The following is a 14,836-nucleotide window of genomic DNA, read 5'->3' as shown; positions in this document are numbered from 1 at the left end:
TTTCTGAGAAACTGCTTAGTGTTCTGTGAATCCATCTCACAGAGTTACATCTGTATTTCGTGGATTTCTTTGCTAGCCTTATTTCTGTGGAATCTGAGAACAGATATTTCGGATCCCTTTGAAGACTATAGGGCCAAAGGAAATATCCTCCGATAACAAAGAGAAAGAAGCTTTCTGAGAAACTTCTTTGTGTTCTGTGAAATCATCTCACAGAGTTATAGCTTTCCCCTCAAGAAGCCTTTCGCTAAGACAGTTCTTGTGAAATTGGCAAAGTGATATTTGGAAGCCCATAGAGGGCTATGGTGAAAAAGGAAATATCCTCAGATGAAATCTGGAAAGAAGCTTTCTGAGAAACTGCTTAGTGTTCTGTGAATCCATCTCACAGAGTTACTTCTGTATTTCGTAGATCTCTTTGCTAGCCTTATTTCTGTGGAATCTGAGAACAGATATTTCGGATCCCTTTGAAGACTATAGGGCCAAAGGAAATATCCTCCGATAACAAAGAGAAAGAAGCTTTCTGAGAAACTTCTTTGTGTTCTGTGAAATCATCTCACAGAGTTACAGCTTTCCCCTCCAGAAGGCTTTCGCTAAGACAGTTCTTGTGGAATTGGCAAAGTGATATTAGGAAGCCCATAGAGGGCTATGGTGAAAAAGGAAATATCCTCAGATGAAATCTGGAAAGAAGCTTTCTGAGAAACTTCTTAGTGTTCTGTGAATTCATCTCACAGAGTAACATCTGTGTTTCATAGGTCTCTTTGCTAGCCTTACTTCTGTGGAATCTGAGAACAGATATTTCGGATCCCTTTGAAGACTATAGGGCCAAAGGAATTATCCTCCGATAACAAAGAGAAAGAAGCTTTCTGAGAAACTTCTTTGTGTTCTGTGAAATCATCTCACAGAGTTACAGCTTTCCCCTCAAGAAGCCTTTCGCTAAGACAGTTCTTTTGGAATTGGCAAAGTGATATTTGGAAGCCCATAGAGGGCTATGGTGAAAAAGGAAACATCCTCAGATGAAATCTGGAAAGAAGTTTTCTGAGAAACTGCTAGTGTTCTGTGAATCCATCTCACAGAGTTACATCTGTATTTCGTAGATCTTTGCTAGCCTTATTTCTGTGGAATCTGAGAACAGATATTTCGGATCCCTTTGAAGACTATAGGGCCAAAGGAAATATCCTCCGATAATAAAGAGAAAGAAGCTTTCTGAGAAACTTCTTTGTGTTCTGTGAAATCATCTCACAGAGTTATAGCTTTCCCCTCAAGAAGCCTTTCGCTAAGACAGTTCTTGTGGAATTGGCAATGTGATATTAGGAAGCCCATAGAGGGCTATGGTGAAAAAGGAAATATCCTCAGATGAAATCTGGAAAGAAGCTTTCTGAGAAACTTCTTAGTTTTCTGTGAATTCATCTCACAAAGTTACATCTGTGTTTCATAGGTCTCTTTGCTAGCCTTATTTCTGTGGAATCTGAGAACAGATATTTCGGATCCCTTTGAAGACTATAGGGCCTAAGGAAATATCCTCCGATAACAAAGAGAAAGAAGCTTTCTGAGAAACTTCTTTGTGTTCTGTGAAATCATCTCACAGAGTTACAGCTTTCCCCTCAAGAAGCCTTTCGCTAAGACAGTTCTTGTGGAATTGGCAAAGTGATATTTGGAAGCCCATAGAGGGCTATGGTGAAAAAGGAAATATCCTCAGATGAAATCTGGAAAGAAGCTTTCTGGGAAACTGCTTAGTGTTGTGTGAATTCATCTCACAGAGTTACATCTGTGTTTCGTAGATCTCTTTGCTAGCCTTATTTCTGTGGAATCTGAGAACAGATATTTCGGATCCCTTTGAAGACTCTAGGGCCAAAGGAAATATCCTCCGATAACAAAGAGAAAGAAGCTGTCTGAGAAACTTCTTTGTGTTCTGTGAAATCATCTCACCGAGTTACAGCTTTCCCCTCAAGAAGCCTTTCGGTAAGACAGTTCTTGTGGAATTGGCAAAGTGATATTTGGAAGCCCATAGAGGGCTATGGTGAAAAAGGAAATATCCTCAGATGAAATCTGGAAAGAAGCTTTCTGAGAAACTGCTTAGTGTTCTGTGAATTCATCTCACAGAATTACATCTGTGTTTCGTAGATCTCTTTGCTAGCCTTATTTCTGTGGAATCTGAGAACAGATATTTCGGATCCCTTTGAAGAATACAGGGCCAAAGGAAATATCCTCCGATAACAAAGAGAAAGAAGCTTTCTGAGACACTTCTTTGCGTTCTGTGAAATCATCTCACAGAGTTATAGCTTTCCCCTCAAGAAGCCTTTCGGTAAGACAGTTCTTGTGGAATTGGCAAAGTGATATTTGGAAGCCCATATAGGGCTATGGTGAAATAGGAAATATCCTCAGATGAAATCTGGAAAGAAGCTTTCTGAGAAACTGCTTAGTGTTCTGTGAATTCATCTCACAGAGTTACATCTGTATTTCGTGGATCTCTTTGCTAGCCTTCTTTCTGTGGAATCTGAGAACAGATATTTCGGATCCCTTTGAAGACTATAGGGCCAAAGGAAATATCCTCCGCTAACAAAGAGAAAGAAGCTTTCTGAGAAACTTCTTTGTGTTCTGTGAAATCATCTCACAGAGTTACAGCTTTCCCCTCAAGAAGCCTTTCGCTAAGACAGTTCTTGTGGAATTGGCAAAGTGATATTTGGAAGCCCATAGAGGGCTATGGTGAAAAACGAAATATCCTCAGATGAAATCTGGAAAGAAGCTTTCTGAGAAACTGCTTAGTGTTCTGTGAATCCATCTCACAGAGTTACATCTGTGTTTCGTAGATCTCTTTGCTAGCCTTATTTCTGTGGAATCTGAGAACAGATATTTCGGATCCCTTTGAAGACTATAGGGCCAAAGGAAATATCCTCCGATAACAAAGAGAAAGAAGCTTTCTGAGAAACTTCTTTGTGTTCTGTGAAATCATCTCACAGAGTTACAGCTTTCCCCTCAAGAAGCCTTTCGCTAAGAAAGTTCTTGTGAAATTGGAAAAGTGATATTTGGAAGGCCATAGAGGGCTATGGTGAAAAAGGAAATATCCTCAGATGAAATCTGGAAAGAAGCTTTCTGAGAAACTGCTTAGTGTTCTGTGAATCCATCTCACAGAGTTACATCTGTGTTTCGTAGATCTCTTTGCTAGCCTTTTTTCTGTGGAATCTGAGAACAGATATTTCGGATCCCTTTGAAGACTATAGGGCCAAAGGAAATATCCTCCGATAACAAAGAGAAAGAAGCTTTCGTAGAAACTTCTTTGTGTTCTGTGAAATCATCTCACAGAGTTACAGCTTTCCCCTCAAGAAGCCTTTCGCTAAGACAATTCTTGTGGAATTGGCAAAGTGATATTAAGAAGCCCATAGAGGGCTATGGTGAAAAAGGAAATATCCTCAGATGAAATCTGGAAAGAAGCTTTCTGAGAAACTGCTTAGTGTTCTGCGAATTCATCTCACAGAGTTACATCTGTGTTTCGTAGGTCTCTTTGCTAGCCTTATTTCTGTGGAATCTGAGAACAGATATTTCGGATCCGTTTGAAGACTATAGGGCCAAAGGAAATATCCTCCGATAACAAAGAGAAAGAAGCTTTCTGAGAAACTTCTTTGTGTTCTGTGAAATCATCTCACAGAGTTACAGTTTTCCCCTCAAGAAGCCTTTCGGTAAGACAGTTCTTGTGAAATTGGCAAAGTGATATTTGGAAGCCCATAGAGGGCTATGGTGAAAAAGGAAATATCCTCAGATGAAATCTGGAAGGAAGCTTTCTGAGAAACTGCTTAGTGTTCTGTGAATTCATCTCAGAGAGTTACATCTGTATTTCGTGCATCTCTTTGCTAGCCTTATTTCTCTGGAATCTGAGAACAGATATTTCGGATCCCTTTGAAGACTATAGGGCCAAAGGAAATATCCCCCGATAACAAAGAGAAAGAAGCTTTATGAGAAACTTCTTTGTGTTCTGTGAAATCATCTCACAGAGTTATAGCTTTCCCCTCAAGAAGCCTTTCGGTAAGACAGTTCTTGTGGAATTGGCAAAGTGATATTTGGAAGCCCATAGAGGGCTATGGTGAAAAAGGAAATATCCTCAGATGAAATCTGGAGGGAAGCTTTCTGAGAAACTGCTTAGTGTTCTGTGAATCCATCTCACAGAGTTACATCTGTATTTCGTGGATTTCTTTGCTAGCCTTATTTCTGTGGAATCTGAGAACAGATATTTCGGATCCCTTTGAAGACTATAGGGCCAAAGGAAATATCCTCCGATAACAAAGAGAAAGAAGCTTTCTGAGAAACTTCTTTGTGTTCTGTGAAATCATCTCACAGAGTTATAGCTTTCCCCTCAAGAAGCCTTTCGCTAAGACAGTTCTTGTGAAATTGGCAAAGTGATATTTGGAAGCCCATAGAGGGCTATGGTGAAAAAGGAAATATCCTCAGATGAAATCTGGAAAGAAGCTTTCTGAGAAACTGCTTAGTGTTCTGTGAATCCATCTCACAGAGTTACTTCTGTATTTCGTAGATCTCTTTGCTAGCCTTATTTCTGTGGAATCTGAGAACAGATATTTCGGATCCCTTTGAAGACTATAGGGCCAAAGGAAATATCCTCCGATAACAAAGAGAAAGAAGCTTTCTGAGAAACTTCTTTGTGTTCTGTGAAATCATCTCACAGAGTTACAGCTTTCCCCTCAAGAAGCCTTTCGCTAAGACAGTTCTTGTGGAATTGGCAAAGTGATATTAGGAAGCCCATAGAGGGCTATGGTGAAAAAGGAAATATCCTCAGATGAAATCTGGAAAGAAGCTTTCTGAGAAACTTCTTAGTGTTCTGTGAATTCATCTCACAGAGTAACATCTGTGTTTCATAGGTCTCTTTGCTAGCCTTACTTCTGTGGAATCTGAGAACAGATATTTCGGATCCCTTTGAAGACTATAGGACCAAAGGAAATATCCTCCGATAACAAAGAGAAAGAAGCTTTCTGAGAAACTTCTTTGTGTTCTGTGAAATCATCTCACAGAGTTACAGCTTTCCCCTCAAGAAGCCTTTCGCTAAGACAGTTCTTTTGGAATTGGCAAAGTGATATTTGGAAGCCCATAGAGGGCTATGGTGAAAAAGGAAACATCCTCAGATGAAATCTGGAAAGAAGTTTTCTGAGAAACTGCTTAGTGTTCTGTGAATCCATCTCACAGAGTTACATCTGTATTTCGTAGATCTCTTTGCTAGCCTTATTTCTGTGGAATCTGAGAACAGATATTTCGGATCCCTTTGAAGACTATAGGGCCAAAGGAAATATCCTCCGATAATAAAGAGAAAGAAGCTTTCTGAGAAACTTCTTTGTGTTCTGTGAAATCATCTCACAGAGTTATAGCTTTCCCCTCAAGAAGCCTTTCGCTAAGACAGTTCTTGTGGAATTGGCAATGTGATATTAGGAAGCCCATAGAGGGCTATGGTGAAAAAGGAAATATCCTCAGATGAAATCTGGAAAGAAGCTTTCTGAGAAACTTCTTAGTTTTCTGTGAATTCATCTCACAAAGTTACATCTGTGTTTCATAGGTCTCTTTGCTAGCCTTATTTCTGTGGAATCTGAGAACAGATATTTCGGATCCCTTTGAAGACTATAGGGCCTAAGGAAATATCCTCCGATAACAAAGAGAAAGAAGCTTTCTGAGAAACTTCTTTGTGTTCTGTGAAATCATCTCACAGAGTTACAGCTTTCCCCTCAAGAAGCCTTTCGCTAAGACAGTTCTTGTGGAATTGGCAAAGTGATATTTGGAAGCCCATAGAGGGCTATGGTGAAAAAGGAAATATCCTCAGATGAAATCTGGAAAGAAGCTTTCTGGGAAACTGCTTAGTGTTGTGTGAATTCATCTCACAGAGTTACATCTGTGTTTCGTAGATCTCTTTGCTAGCCTTATTTCTGTGGAATCTGAGAACAGATATTTTGGATCCCTTTGAAGACTCTAGGGCCAAAGGAAATATCCTCCGATAACAAAGAGAAAGAAGCTGTCTGAGAAACTTCTTTGTGTTCTGTGAAATCATCTCACACAGTTACAGCTTTCCCCTCAAGAAGCCTTTCGGTAAGACAGTTCTTGTGGAATTGGCAAAGTGATATTTGGAAGCCCATAGAGGGCTATGGTGAAAAAGGAAATATCCTCAGATGAAATCTGGAAAGAAGCTTTCTGAGAAACTGCTTAGTGTTCTGTGAATTCATCTCACAGAGTTACATCTGTGTTTCGTAGATCTCTTTGCTAGCCTTATTTCTGTGGAATCTGAGAACAGATATTTCGGATCCCTTTGAAGAATACAGGGCCAAAGGAAATATCCTCCGATAACAAAGAGAAAGAAGCTTTCTGAGACACTTCTTTGCGTTCTGTGAAATCATCTCACAGAGTTATAGCTTTCCCCTCAAGAAGCCTTTCGGTAAGACAGTTCTTGTGGAATTGGCAAAGTGATATTTGGAAGCCCATAGAGGGCTATGGTGAAATAGGAAATATCCTCAGATGAAATCTGGAAAGAAGCTTTCTGAGAAACTGCTTAGTGTTCTGTGAATTCATCTCACAGAGTTACATCTGTATTTCGTGGATCTCTTTGCTAGCCTTCTTTCTGTGGAATCTGAGAACAGATATTTCGGATCCCTTAGAAGACTATAGGGCCAAAGGAAATATCCTCCGCTAACAAAGAGAAAGAAGCTTTCTGAGAAACTTCTTTGTGTTCTGTGAAATCATCTCACAGAGTTACAGCTTTCCCCTCAAGAAGCCTTTCGCTAAGACAGTTCTTGTGGAATTGGCAAAGTGATATTTGGAAGCCCATAGAGAGCTATGGTGAAAAAGGAAATATCCTCAGATGAAATCTGGAAAGAAGCATTCTGAGAAACTGCTTAGTGTTCTGTGAATCCATCTCACAGAGTTACATCTGTGTTTCGTAGATCTCTTTGCTAGCCTTTTTTCTGTGGAATCTGAGAACAGATATTTCGGATCCCTTTGAAGACTATAGGGCCAAAGGAAATATCCTCCGATAACAAAGAGAAAGAAGCTTTCGTAGAAACTTCTGTGTGTTCTGTGAAATCATCTCACAGAGTTACAGCTTTCCCCTCAAGAAGCCTTTCGCTAAGACAGTTCTGGTGGAATTGGCAAAGTGATATTAAGAAGCCCATAGAGGGCTATGGTGAAAAAGGAAATATCCTCAGATGAAATCTGGAAAGAAGCTTTCTGAGAAACTGCTTAGTGTTCTGTGAATTCATCTCACAGAGTTACATCTGTGTTTTGTAGGTCTCTTTGCTAGCCTTATTTCTGTGGAATCTGAGAACAGATATTTCGGATCCCTTTGAAGACTATAGGGCCAAAGGAAATATCCTCCGATAACAAAGAGAAAGAAGCTTTCTGAGAAACTTCTTTGTGTTCTGTGAAATCATCTCACAGAGTTACAGTTTTCCCCTCAAGAAGCCTTTCGGTAAGACAGTTCTTGTGAAATTGGCAAAGTGATATTTGGAAACCCATAGAGGGCTATGGTGAAAAAGGAAATATCCTCAGATGAAATCTGGAAAGAAGCTTTCTGACAAACTGCTTAGTGTTCCGTGAATCCATCTCACAGAGTTACATCTGTGTTTCGTAGATCTCTTTGCTAGCCTTATTTCTGTGGAATCTGAGAACAGATATTTCGGATCCCTTTGAAGACTATAGGGCCAAAGGAAATATCCTCGGATAACAAAGAGAAAGAAGCTTTCTGAGAAACTTCTTTGTGTTCTGTGAAATCATCTCACAGAGTTATAGCTTTCCCCTCAAGAAGCCTTTCGGTAAGACAGTTCTTGTGGAATTGGCAAAGTGATATTTGGAAGCCCATAGAGGGCTATGGTGAAAAAGGAAATATCCTCAGATGAAATCTGGAAGGAAGCTTTCTGAGAAACTGTTTAGTGTTCTGTGAATTGATCTCAGGGAGTTACATCTGTATTTCGTGGATCTCTTTGCTAGCCTTATTTCTGTGGAATCTGAGAACAGATATTTCGGATCCCTTTGAAGACTATAGGGCCAAAGGAAATATCCCCCGATAACAAAGAGAAAGAAGCTTTATGAGAAACTTCTTTGTGTTCTGTGAAATCATCTCACAGAGTTATAGCTTTCCCCTCAAGAAGCCTTTCGGTAAGACAGTTCTTGTGGAATTGGCAAAGTGATATTTGGAAGCCCATAGAGGGCTATTGTGAAAAAGGAAATATCCTCAGATGAAATCTGGAAGGAAGCTTTCTGAGAAACTGCTTAGTGTTCTGTGAATCCATCTCACAGAGTTACATCTGTATTTCGTGGATCTCTTTGCTAGCCTTATTTCTGTGGAATCTGAGAACAGATATTTCGGATCCCTTTGAAGACTATAGGGCCAAAGGAAATATCCTCCGATAACAAAGAGAAAGAAGCTTTCTGAGAAACTTCCTTGTGTTCTGTGAAATCATCTCACAGAGTTATAGCTTTCCCCTCAAGAAGCCTTTCGCTAAGACAGTTCTTGTGAAATTGGCAAAGTGATATTTGGAAGCCCATAGAGGGCTATGGTGAAAAAGGAAATATCCTCAGATGAAATCTGGAAAGAAGCTTTCTGAGAAACTGCTTAGTGTTCTGTGAATCCATCTCACAGAGTTACTTCTGTATTTCGTAGATCTCTTTGCTAGCCTTATTTCTGTGGAATCTGAGAACAGATATTTCGGATCCCTTTGAAGACTATAGGGCCAAAGGAAATATCCTCCGATAACAAAGAGAAAGAAGCTTTCTGAGAAACTTCTTTGTGTTCTGTGAAATCATCTCACAGAGTTACAGCTTTCCCCTCAAGAAGCCTTTCGCTAAGACAGTTCTTGTGGAATTGGCAATGTGATATTAGGAAGCCCATAGAGGGCTATGGTGAAAAAGGAAATATCCTCAGATGAAATCTGGAAAGAAGCTTTCTGAGAAACTTCTTAGTGTTCTGTGAATTCATCTCACAGAGTAACATCTGTGTTTCATAGGTCTCTTTGCTAGCCTTATTTTTGTGGAATCTGAGAACAGATATTTCGGATCCCTTTGAAGACTATAGGGCCAAAGGAAATATCCTCTCATAACAAAGAGAAAGAAGCTTTCTGAGAAACTTCTTTGTGTTCTGTGAAATCATCTAACAGAGTTACAGCTTTCCCCTCAAGAAGCCTTTCGCTAAGACAGTTCTTTTGGAATTGGCAAAGTGATATTTGGAAGCCCATAGAGGGCTATGGTGAAAAAGGAAATATCCTCAGAAGAAATCTGGAAGGAAGCTTTCTGAGAAACTGCTTAGTGTTCTGTGAATTCATCTCACAGAGTTACATCTGTATTTCGTGGATCTCTTTGCTAGCCTTATTTCTGTGGAATCTGAGAACAGATATTTCGGATCCCTTTGAAGACTATAGGGCCAAAGGAAATATCCTCCGATAACAAAGAGAAAGAAGCTTTCTGAGAAACTTCTTTGTGTTCTGTGAAATCATCTCACAGAGTTATAGCTTTCCACTCAAGAAGCCTTTCGATAAGACAGTTCTTGTGAAATTGGCATAGTGATATTTGGAAGCCCATAGAGGGCTATGGTGAAAACGGAAACATCCTCAGATGAAATCTGGAAAGAAGTTTTCTGAGAAACTGCTTAGTGTTCTGTGAATCCATCTCACAGAGTTACATCTGTATTTCGTAGATCTCTTTGCTAGCCTTATTTCTGTGGAATCTGAGAACAGATATTTCGGATCCCTTTGAAGACTATAGGGCCAAAGGAAATATCCTCCGATAATAAAGAGAAAGAAGCTTTCTGAGAAACTTCTTTGTGTTCTGTTAAATCATCTCACAGAGTTATAGCTTTCCCCTCAAGAAGCCTTTCGCTAAGACAGTTCTTGTGGAATTGGCAATGTGATATTAGGAAGCCCATAGAGGGCTATGGTGAAAAAGGAAATATCCTCAGATGAAATCTGGAAAGAAGCTTTCTGAGAAACTTCTTAGTTTTCTGTGAATTCATCTCACAAAGTTACATCTGTGTTTCATAGGTCTCTTTGCTAGCCTTATTTCTGTGGAATCTGAGAACAGATATTTCGGATCCCTTTGAAGACTATAGGGCCTAAGGAAATATCCTCCGATAACAAAGAGAAAGAAGCTTTCTGAGAAACTTCTTTGTGTTCTGTGAAATCATCTCACAGAGTTACAGCTTTCCCCTGAAGAAGCCTTTCGCTAAGACAGTTCTTTTGGAATTGGCAAAGTGATATTTGGAAGCCCATAGAGGGCTATGGTTGAAAAGGAAATATCCTCAGATGAAATCTGGAAAGAAGCTTTCTGAGAAACTGCTTGGTGTTCTCTGAATTCATCTCACAGAATTACATCTGTGTTTCGTAGATCTCTTTGCTAGCCTTATTTCTGTGGAATCTGAATACAGATATTTCGGATCCCTTTGAAGACTATAGGGCCAAAGGAAATATCCTCCGATAACAAAGAGAAAGAAGCTTTCTGAGAAACTTCTTTGTGTTCTGTGAAATCATCTCACAGAGTTATAGCTTTCCCCTCAAGAAGCCTTTCGGTAAGACAGTTCTTGTGGAATTGGCAAAGTGATATTTGGAAGCCCATAGAGGGCTATTGTGAAATAGGAAATATCCTCAGATGAAATCTGGAATGAAGCTTTTTGAGAAACTGCTTAGTGTTCTGTGAATTCATTTCACAGAGTTACATCTGTATTTCGTGGATCTCTTTGCTAGCCTTCTTTCTGTGGAATCTGAGAACAGATATTTCGGATCCCTTTGAAGACTATAGGGCCAAAGGAAATATCCTCCGATAACAAAGAGAAAGAAGCTTTCTGAGAAACTTCTTTGTGTTCTGGGAAATCATCTCACAGAGTTACAGATTTCCCCTCAAGAAGCCTTTCGCTAAGACAGTTCTTGTGGAATTGGCAAAGTGATATTTGGAAGCCCATAGAGGGCTATGGTGAAAAAGGAAATATCCTCAGATGAAATCTGGAAAGAAGCTTTCTGGGAAACTGCTTAGTGTTCTTTGAATTCATCTCACAGAGTTACATCTGTGTTTCGTATATCTCTTTGCTAGCCTTATTTCTGTGGAATCTGAGAACAGATATTTCGGATCCCTTTGAAGACTCTAGGGCCAAAGGAAATATCCTCCGATAACAAAGAGAAAGAAGCTGTCTGAGAAACTTCTTTGTGTTCTGTGAAATCATCTCACAGAGTTACAGCTTTCCCCTCAAGAAGCCTTTCGGTAAGACAGTTCTTGTGGAATTGGCAAAGTGATATTTGGAAGCCCATAGAGGGCTATGGTGAAAAAGGAAATATCCTCAGATGAAATCTGGAAAGAAGCTTTCTGAGAAACTGCTTAGTGTTCTGTGAATTCATCTCACAGAGTTATATCTGTGTTTCGTAGATCTCTTTGCTAGCCTTATTTCTGTGGAATCTGAGAACAGATATTTCGGATCCCTTTGAAGACTATAGGGCCAAAGGAAATATCCTCCGATAACAAAGAGAAAGAAGCTTTCTGAGACACTTCTTTGCGTTCTGTGAAATCATCTCACAGAGTTATAGCTTTCCCCTCAAGAAGCCTTTCGGTAAGACAGTTCTTTTGGAATTGGCAAAGTGATATTTGGAAGCCCATATAGGGCTATGGTAAATTGGAAATATCCTCAGATGAAATCTGGAAAGAAGCTTTCTGAGAAACTGCTTAGTGTTCTGTGAATTCATCTCACAGAGTTACATCTGTATTTCGTGGATCTCTTTGCTAGCCTTCTTTCTGTGGAATCTGAGAACGGATATTTCGGATCCCTTTGAAGACTATAGGGCCAAAGGAAATATCCTCCGCTAACAAAGAGAAAGAAGCTTTCTGAGAAACTTCTTTGTGTTCTGTGAAATCCTCTCACAGAGTTACAGCTTTCCCCTCAAGAAGCCTTTCACTAAGACAGTTCTTGTGGAATTGGCAAAGTGATATTTGGAAGCCCATAGAGGGCTATGGTGAAAAAGGAAATATCCTCACATGAAACCTGGAAAGAAGCTTTCTGGGAAACTGCTTAGTGTTGTGTGAATTCATCTCACAGAGTTACATCTGTGTTTCGTAGATCTCTTTGCTAGCCTTATTTCTGTGGAATATGAGAATAGATATTTCGGATCCCTTTGAAGACTATAGGGCCAAAGGAAATATCCTCCGATAACAAAGAGAAAGAAGCTTTCTGAGAAACTTCTTTGTGTTCTGTGAAATCATCTCACAGAGTTACAGCTTTCCCCTCAAGAAGCCTTTCGCTAAGACAGTTCTTGTGGAATTGGCAAAGTGATATTTGGAAGCCCATAGAGGGCTATGGTGAAAAACGAAATATCCTCAGATGAAATCTGGAAAGAAGCTTTCTGAGAAACTGCTTAGTGTTCTGTGAATTCATCTCACAGAGTAACATCTGCGTTTCGTAGATCTCTTTGCTAGCCTTATTTCTGTGGAATCTGAGAACAGATATTTCGGATCCCTTTGAAGACTATAGGGCCAAAGGAAATATCCTCCGATAACAAAGAGAAAGAAGCTTTCTGAGAAACTTCTTTGTGTTCTGTGAAATCATCTCACAGAGTTACAGCTTTCCCCTCAAGAAGCCTTTCGCTAAGACAGTTCTTTTGGAATTGGCAAAGTGATATTTGGAAGCCCATAGAGGGCTATGGTGAAAAAGGAAATATCCTCAGATGAAATCTGGAAAGAAGCTTTCTGAGAAACTCCTTAGTGTTCTGTGAATTCATCTCACAGAGTAACATCTGTGTTTCATAGATCTCTTTGCTAGCCTTATTTCTGTGGAATCTGAGAACAGATATTTCGGATCCCTTTGAAGACTATAGGGCCAAAGGAAATATCCTCCGATAACAAAGAGAAAGAAGCTTTCTGAGAAACTTCTTTGTGTTCTGTGAAATCATCTCACAGAGTTACAGCTTTCCCCTCAAGAAGCCTTTCGCTAAGACAGTTCTTGTGGAATTGGCAAAGTGATATTTGGAAGCCCATAGAGGGCTATGGTGAAAAAGGAAATATCCTCAGATGAAATCTGGAAAGAATCTTTCTGAGAAACTGCTTAGTGTTCTGTGAATTCATCTCACAGAGTTACATCTGTGTTTCGTAGATCTCTTTGCTAGCCTTATTTCTGTGGAATCTGAGAACAGATATTTCGGATCCCTTTGAAGACTCTAGGGCCAAAGGAAATATCCTCCGATAACAAAGAGAAAGAAGCTTTCTGAGAAACTTCTTTGTGTTCTGTGAAATCATCTCACAGAGTTACAGCTTTCCCCTCAAGAAGCCTTTCGCTAAGACAGTTCTTGTGGAATTGGCAAAGTGATATTTGGAAGCCCATAGAGGGCTATGGTGAAAAAGGAAATATCCTCAGATGAAATCTGGAAAGAATCTTTCTGAGAAACTGCTTAGTGTTCTGTGAATTCATCTCACAGAGTTACATCTGTGTTTCGTAGATCTCTTTGCTAGCCTTATTTCTGTGCAATCTGAGAACAGATATTTCGGATCCCTTTGAAGCCTATAGGGCCAAAGGAAATATCCTCCGATAACAAAGAGAAAGAAGCTTTCTGAGAAACTTCTTTGTGTTCTGTGAAATCATCTCACAGAGTTATAGCTTTCCCCTCAAGAAGCCTTTCAGTAAGACAGTTCTTGTGGAATTGGCAAAGTGATATTTGGAAGCCCATAGAGGGCTATGGTGAAATAGGAAATATCCTCAGATGAAATCTGGAAAGAAGCTTTCTGAGAAACTGCTTAGTGTTCTGTGAATTCATCTCACAGAGTTCCATCTGTATTTCGTGGATCTCCTTTCTAGCCTTCTTTCTGTGGAATCTGAGAACAGATATTTCGGATCCCTTTGAAGACTATAGTGCCAAAGGAAATATCCTCCGCTAACAAAGAGAAAGAAGCTTTCTGAGAAACTTCTTTGTGTTCTGTGAAATCATCTCACAGAGTTACAGCTTTCCCCTCAAGAAGCCTTTCGCTAAGACAGTTCTTGTGGAATTGGCAAAGTGATATTTGGAAGCCCATAGAGGGCTATGGTGAAAAAGGAAATATCCCCAGATGAAATCTGGAAAGAAGCTTTCTGGGAAACTGCTTAGTGTTGTGTGAATTCATCTCACAGAGTTACATCTGTGTTTCGTAGATCTCTTTGCTAGCCTTATTTCTGTGGAATCTAAGAACAGATATTTCGGATCCCTTTGAAGACTATAGGGCCAAAGGAAATATCCTCTGATAACAAAGAGAAAGAAGCTTTCTGAGAAACTTCTTTGTGTTCTGTGAAATCATCTCACAGAGTTACAGCTTTCCCCTCAAGAAGCCTTTCGCTAAGACAGTTCTTGTGGAATTGGCAAAGTGATATTTGGAAGCCCATAGAGGGCTATGGTGAAAAAGGAAATATCCTCAGATGAAATCTGGAAAGAAGCTTTCTGAGAAACTGCTTAGTGTTCTGTGAATTCATCTCACAGAGTTACATCTGTGTTTCATATATCTCTTTGCTAGCCTTATTTCTGTGGAATCTGAGAACAGATATTTCGGATCCCTTTGAAGACTCTAGGGCCAAAGGAAATATCCTCCGATAACAAAGAGAAAGAATCTTTCTGAGAAACTTCTTTGTGTTCTGTGAAATCATCTCACAGAGTTATAGCTTTCCCCTCAAGAAGCCTTTCGGTAAGACAGTTCTTGTGGAATTGGCAAAGTGATATTTGGAAGCCCGTAGAGGGCTATGGTGAAATAGGAAATATCCTCAGATGAAATCTGGAAAGAAGCTTTCTGAGAAACTGCTTAGTGTTCTGTGAATTCATCTCACAGAGTTACATCTGTATTTCGTGGATCTCTTTGCTAGCCTTCTTTCTGTGGA

The sequence above is a fragment of the Macaca nemestrina genome, chromosome 10 (genome assembly GCF_043159975.1).
Source record: "Macaca nemestrina isolate mMacNem1 chromosome 10, mMacNem.hap1, whole genome shotgun sequence".
NCBI classification, from domain to species: domain Eukaryota; kingdom Metazoa; phylum Chordata; class Mammalia; order Primates; family Cercopithecidae; genus Macaca; species Macaca nemestrina.
The sequence above is the reverse complement of the archived record's forward strand: the minus strand, read 5'-3'. Positions refer to the sequence as shown.